Below are 6,871 nucleotides of genomic sequence, written 5' to 3'. Positions count from 1 at the left end.
TATATGAAACTATTACTCTTGCCTTTGTTACTTGTTTTTTATTCTTTTCATTGTATCTTTTTATTTTTATTTCTATCATTTTATCTTAACATAGTTTCATTTTGTATCTTTTTAGCCCTGATGAAGCCCTGCAAAGTGGAGCAAAACGTTGGAAAATAACTATTTTTGTTTCACTATTGACCGCAACTCTGACCATCTTCCTATATATTTTTTAAATTAGTTTGATTTAGTAGATATATTTTTTAAATATATATATATTTTTCCTTTGATCAACCCTAAAAAACAAATAATGTTTTTCACTTTAGGTTAAAGTTTAAATTTTTTTTTTTATATTTCTCATTTTATTATAAATATAAAAAAAAAAAAAAACGAATGCTCAGATGGAAAAAACATAATTTTCGAAATAATGCAAAAGTTAAAATAAAACAGTTCCAGGGTTTTTAGTCAATGTTTCAATCCCCAGGGTTCATTTCGTAGAACGGTTGTAGATATTTCGATTTTATTTTAAATTTATATTCACCATAAAAGTTTTATCATTTGGTAAGGACACAACGGGTACTCTTCTTGTCTCCGCCCGAAATTAGATTTTACATGAACGATATACGCTTTAACGAAATGTATACTTACTTCCATAGCAATCATTTTCCAGACTCATGAAACATGAATTACTGAAGGAGCGTCTTTCGCCAGTGTGGTGCTCAATACCGCAAACTGGCTGGTAAAGTGTAATACATGCTCTGTCACATTCTTTTCTCTGACCAACTGATGCTGCAGCTGCCAAACCGAACACTGAAAGTAGTCAACACTCGTTTTTTAGTAATATGTCTTTTCACATTAATTAAATAATGCAAAAAAAAATTTAAAAAAAGAAGAAATCTGTATTTATGTTATTTTTTTTTGATAATTGCTAAGCTTTGAATAACAATTAACTGCAATTGGAATTAACAGTTACTAAAATTAGGCAATTCAGGCATTATCAGGACTGAAAACCAACTTTAATACAGATCAGAGATACTGAATCTCTCTTTGAGAGTATAGAACCGAATAATCAAGCAGTACGAATATTTCTAACATTTTATACCTTAACTTTTAGGATTATCTCTATAGGAAGTTTTGTGAGTCAATTCTTCATTTATTCTCAATCCCTAACCATCCATCTCTCTCGCGAGAGTCATCAGCGATCAGAGAGATGGCTGTGCTAAGGAGTAGTGAAGATGCACAAATTGTGACATGATTTCTCAGAAGAGATTATGAGGTTTAAGGTGAATGAATATGGGACAGTGTTCCCGAAACATTGTACCATGTGGTGATAATTTTAATAAACAAATTTCATTAAATTGGAAGTCATTAACCTCAAAAGAAAATTTTTTTAAGACTTTACTTTTAGATTTCGGAATTCACAAAATTAAAAGACGAGTTAAAAAATTAAATATTCATTCACTTTGAAAGGTTTTCAGAGGTTAAAAAGATTATAACTTTTATTCCACGAATCTTATATTTATTCATGAACACTGACCGTATAATGAATCTGTAATGAGATTATTTTTCAATGATTGGGATCGATAGCTTGAGTATCTGGAATTGATAGTTATTAAAAAACAGCCAAAGCTTGGTATATTCAGGCATCATAAAAATTGAGCAATAAATCACATTGATGCAGACCAGAGGTTGCACATTTCATTTTGATAGAAAACTACAATTGAAATAAAAAATGGTTATGAATCGATTTTTTGACATTTCGAATACAGATTTTTAGAAAACAAAAAAATCATATTTGCGACTTCAGTGTGTTAAAATTTATTTAAGTAGGTACTTCATAATATCCGTTCATTCATTTTATGTTCCAAATATTGACGCCTAGAGGCAGAGAAAACTTATTGAAAAAAATAATTTTAAATTTCTTTAATTTCTATAGTATTAAGTTCAATAGAAAATTAATGGCGCATAAGAGTTTTATAACTTTCTGGAATATAGGCTGAGCATGAGATGGGGGTTCCTGTTGTGAGTTGAGGCAGCCATAAACGAAATGTATATCGTGTTATGGCTTTCTAAGATTTGATTAAGTCCTTCAGGAGGATGTTTGAAAAGTTTAAATTTTGTAAAAAAGGTTAGTCCCTCTTCTGTACTTGGTTTCTTACTGAAGGTACTAGAAGTACCTTGGCTATCGGAAAGAATAGCCACATTTGTTAATTGTGAAAGGCGTAAGTTGCTTCAGGTGTTCCACATTTGATTATAACAATGGCCATAATGAAATCTTAAACACCTGATGCTACTTACCGCTTTCATAGTCAACATGTGCTGCTATTACACCACTTTGTGTACCTTCATTGTGCCTTGAAAATTAGGGGAATTAGAGGGGGCTTTCCCTCCATGACTGTAATATATTCAACCCTATTCTTAACAGCATAGAGGGAATAGATAAAGCAATCACCAACCTAACATGTTTGATTTCCATCGCATCCCATCAATCTATATATAAAAGATACGGATAGATGGATTCATTCCTACTCTTATAAAGCTAATGAAATTTAAAAATTTAATAAAAATTAAGTACAAAATCCGGATTACGTAAACCTTAAGAAATTTCTTTCTGAGCTAATAGACCTTAAAAAAAAAAGTCATCGAATAGTGAAACGAAGCTTAGTCAAAAACATTATACTCCTCTGATTCTGGCTCTAAACAGTTATAGAAAACTGATAAAAAAAAAATCAATTAATACCACCCATAAGGACCTCTAATACAGACTACTCATATCCTTAAAACAAAAAGTGTACAAACAAATTGACTATAAAATATTTAAATAACATAACTAAAACCATTGACAACTGAGTCACTAGTACCAACTACCACACTTTTCAAAATCACTAAAGTAACAATAAAAAGCAATTATATACATCACGAACATTTTTAACAGTTATATAAGCCTTAAATATTTCCCTCTCAATTAAAAAAATTTATATAAATCTTAAATTATTGATCAAACCACATAAAGATCAAGTCCCTCTCCATTCTCTGTTAGCTCCTAGTTATTATACCACCAGCGTATACCCGCCTTCAGCGGACATTGTGATTATTCTTATAATGCCATATGGCAAACAAAGATGTAATTTGTATTTTGTATATATATACCTATGTATTATATATTATTGTATTTTGTATTTAAATGAAAAATAAAGAGGTTTTGAAGAAAAAAAAAGATCAAGATTACCTACTCGCCATTGATCTACTAATCTTCTTAATATTTTTTCAAAATTTTTAAAGCATCGCCTTATCCAACACAACATAGGCAATATATTATATAGCAATATATTAAAAACGAACCATTTGGATTCCGACATTATCAGCCTACCACCTGCCAATTATCCCGTGTTGTAGATAATATAACCGAGCTAGACATTTAATTAAAAAATAGACATTTCAAAAACATTCAACACTGTCAATTCAAACTTGCTTATTTTCAAATTAGTAATTCTGAATATTCCAAGACATCTAATATTATTTATTCAATAGAACCTTTTTTTCAATCAATATTCTCCGTATGAAGCGTTTTACGTTTTGTCTTGGCGTATGTGAAAAAAAAAAAAACATTTGAAGATTAAAAAAAAATAAGTCGAAATATTCATAAAACGGTTACTTCTCTCCAACATAGTTGCAAATAATTCTCCTATCCGTTTTCCTAAATCCATAAAATACTCAAGAGTCATGTTAGAAAATAAACATTTATTTAATCAGTATACTAATTTTAATTTAGGAAAATAATATGCAAAATATTTTCCCAACTGTTAACCACTTTTTATAAAAATCCAAGAATTCCAAAACGAACATCTTAGAATTACTCAAGAATTACTAAGGTGCATTCACAATTAAATATGGACATATTCAATATACAAATTTGCTCAATATGTTTCAATCTTTCTTAACACCCACTAATAACTAAAATAGGAAATTTTACTAAAACAAAGACCCGTAGATATAAACATAAATGAACTAAACAAATATTGCTTTAAAATCGTAATCAATTAAAAATTTTTAGTTAAAAAAATTTTGGATATTTTTTCTTTCAGTTAAATTTTTTTGACAAAGTGTAAAGCATAGCTCATGTGTAACGAGTACCTAAGAAAAATAAATTGTATGAAGATGTATCTCCAAGCAATGTAATAATTATTGTAAGTATTAATACTGTGTAATAATCTCGGTAATTTGAACTTCTGTATTCGGAACACTCCTTTAATACAAACTGGCGTAAAAAAAAATTACATTTTTTTTAAAAGAAAACTCAGCAAGATTAACATTATTGTTTTAAAATAAAAGTGTAAATATGTAAAGGACATTTTTAACTTTCCTATTTATTGTTAAAACTATAAGATTGTTCGATTATACGTGAAAAAATTATAATTAAAAATAAAACTACAAATTTTGTTGGTGACGCTTTTTTTTTTTTTTTTTTTTTAATCACCTATCATATAAATCTATTCGAGTATTTTTAAAATTTTTACTTATAATTTCTCTACAAAAAAAAACAATTTTTTAAAAATTCAGACAGTCAAATTTCCAATAAAAATTTTAAAAAATAAATAAATAATATAGTTATGCATATTGATGTTGTTGAATTTTTTTAAAACATTGTTTCTAATACTTTCTGTAATCTGAAAACTCCACCACAGCAATTAGTTCGAATTACTGAGATTACACTGTTTGTATATTAATATATTTTCTTTTATATAAAATCTTTACACTTTCGGGAGACTGATTATTATTGTTTTAATAAAAAAATTTTTTTCAATTTTAGTCTCAAAACAATTTATATTTCTTTTTAATTCCGACGTTTCGGCCAATTCGGCCATCCTCCTGGACTTAATACAATTTTAGAACCACATCAATTTTAAAAAACTTTATGTAGGCTATTCTGCCCTGGTCATCAATTTCCGTCCAAAATTAAAACTTTTAATCACAGATAATTTTTAATTAAATATAAAGAATTGACAAAATAGGGTAATTGTAGACTGAAATTAATGACCAAGGCAGAATATCCTGCATAAAGTTTTTTTTTTAAATTTATGTGGTTCTAAAATTTTGGAGGATGACCGAATTCGCCGAAACGTTGGACTTATAAAGAAATATAAAGTATTTTGAGACTAAAATTGGATAAAATTTATTTCATTTAAACATTAACATCTTTTTTAAAAAACAAAACAAAGCACTCTAATGTAAATATTTTGAACATAGCCTGGAAGGACTTCAACAAATCTTCGAAAAACACAACACGATTTGCATTTCGTTTTTGAAAAGCCGCACTAGAAGTCCCCCTTTACAAGCCTTTCTTCTTGTTTATTTTTTACAAGAGACCTTTTTATAACAATAAAAATAAAATAGAAAAGATTTTGGGTAATATTTTAATTAGCAATACGCAGTTTTACGCTGGTGCTGTTAGTTTTAATAAGGTTGTAAATGAATATATATTTTCATGTTTTCAAGAAGATAACTTTTTTCGAACTGATGATATCTGTACCGTCATGACGCAGGATTCCCTTCCTGATAGGATAGCATCGCCGTCCAACTGGTCATTATCTAGCGATAACGACGCATTTTAACGATAGGTGAAACTGAACTGAAAACTGAAAGGTATAGTAAACAGAAAGTAAAAAAAGACGTTATTTATTTTATTACTAAATCAAAATTTTCAGTATTCTTCTGATTCATGACATACAAAGATAAAAATATATTGTTAAAATAAAAAGAGAAAATTAACTTTTGTTACTAAATAACTATCTAGGTTTTTATTAACTTAATTAAAGTAAAAATACTAAGTGATCGATTGATAAATTTCAATTTTAAAAATTAGATCATACCATAAATGTACAACAATAATTCTAATGCAATTCATTCAGAAATTTTTAAATTCGATTGGACCCAAGATATAAAATCCATACTAAAGAAAATGCAATAAACTCAAAAATACAAAACGACGGAGGAAAAAAAATATTCCATTGTTAACAGCGAAATATGAACATGAAAATATTATTTTTGTAAAAACAGCAACAGGCTCCAGGATCCAAAATTAGTAAACACCTTATTAATTAAATAGTAATTATTAAATAGTAATTATTAAATTAAATTAATTATTAAAGTAATTACTTAAAATAATAATTAAATTAAAATTCCTCAAAGCAATAGAGTAATTAATCGAAAGAACAATTAATTTTTAGTATAATTTTTAGCATTATTCGGTTACATTCATGTCCTTATAGACCAATTTTGTATCTATTGTACTTACGCAGAACTATTCCGAAGAAGAGTGTTAGCTTCATGTTTTCAGCTCAAGGATATCGCACAAATGCGACTGTTCCCTTATACGCTGCCCCTTATATATCCCCATCACGGAAAGTTCATCTAATCATGTAAAGAACATCATAAAACCACATTAATACTTTGCTTTATTTTACTTTACTCAGCATTGACGTCATACATTTGGTCAGTTACGTGCAGGATTGGTAGGTTGTTCTGGAGACTTTCTCTGTCCTCTATGGCACAGAACATATAACAGATATATATACTTATATGTGTATATGTATACATCGTCTTTATTCATCCCTGCATCATTCGAATGTACAAAAAATAAATTGTTTATAACAATCTTGTTAAAGAAAAAACCCTCAATTAGCTCTGAAGATAATTAAAGACATGAGGTATATAATGTCTAATTAATTATGAGAAGGTGTGACCGTAGAGTAATATGAGGAGAAGATAAATAAACAAAACTTATTTATTTGTGCCGACGTTTCGACCTGAATATCAAGCCTTCATCGGGGCTGAAAAAAAAACAAAAACAATGAAACAAAGAGATAACAACCATACTCAGAGAAACATTATA

The 6,871-nt window shown here is 28.3% G+C and overlaps 1 long non-coding RNA gene across 1 annotated transcript in view; it reads right to left on the bottom strand.

The window, feature by feature from the left end:
* LOC106684040 (uncharacterized) overlaps positions 1 to 6,378 on the bottom strand; it is a 7,746-nt gene extending 1,368 nt beyond the window's left edge. The window contains exons 1-2 of the long non-coding RNA XR_001343638.3: positions 6,275 to 6,378; positions 628 to 789 (exon numbers count right to left, since the gene is read on the bottom strand). This is a non-coding gene — a long non-coding RNA (uncharacterized lncRNA). The remainder of the gene's footprint in view (positions 1 to 627; positions 790 to 6,274) is intronic.
* Positions 6,379 to 6,871: the final 493 nt, after the last annotated feature.

The sequence above is a fragment of the Halyomorpha halys genome, unplaced genomic scaffold (genome assembly GCF_000696795.3).
Source record: "Halyomorpha halys isolate HHAL.00 unplaced genomic scaffold, Hhal_1.1 Scaffold29.1, whole genome shotgun sequence".
NCBI classification, from domain to species: Eukaryota; Metazoa; Arthropoda; class Insecta; order Hemiptera; family Pentatomidae; genus Halyomorpha; species Halyomorpha halys.
Note: the sequence above shows the minus strand (reverse complement) of the source record. Positions and strands in the feature narration are given on the sequence as shown.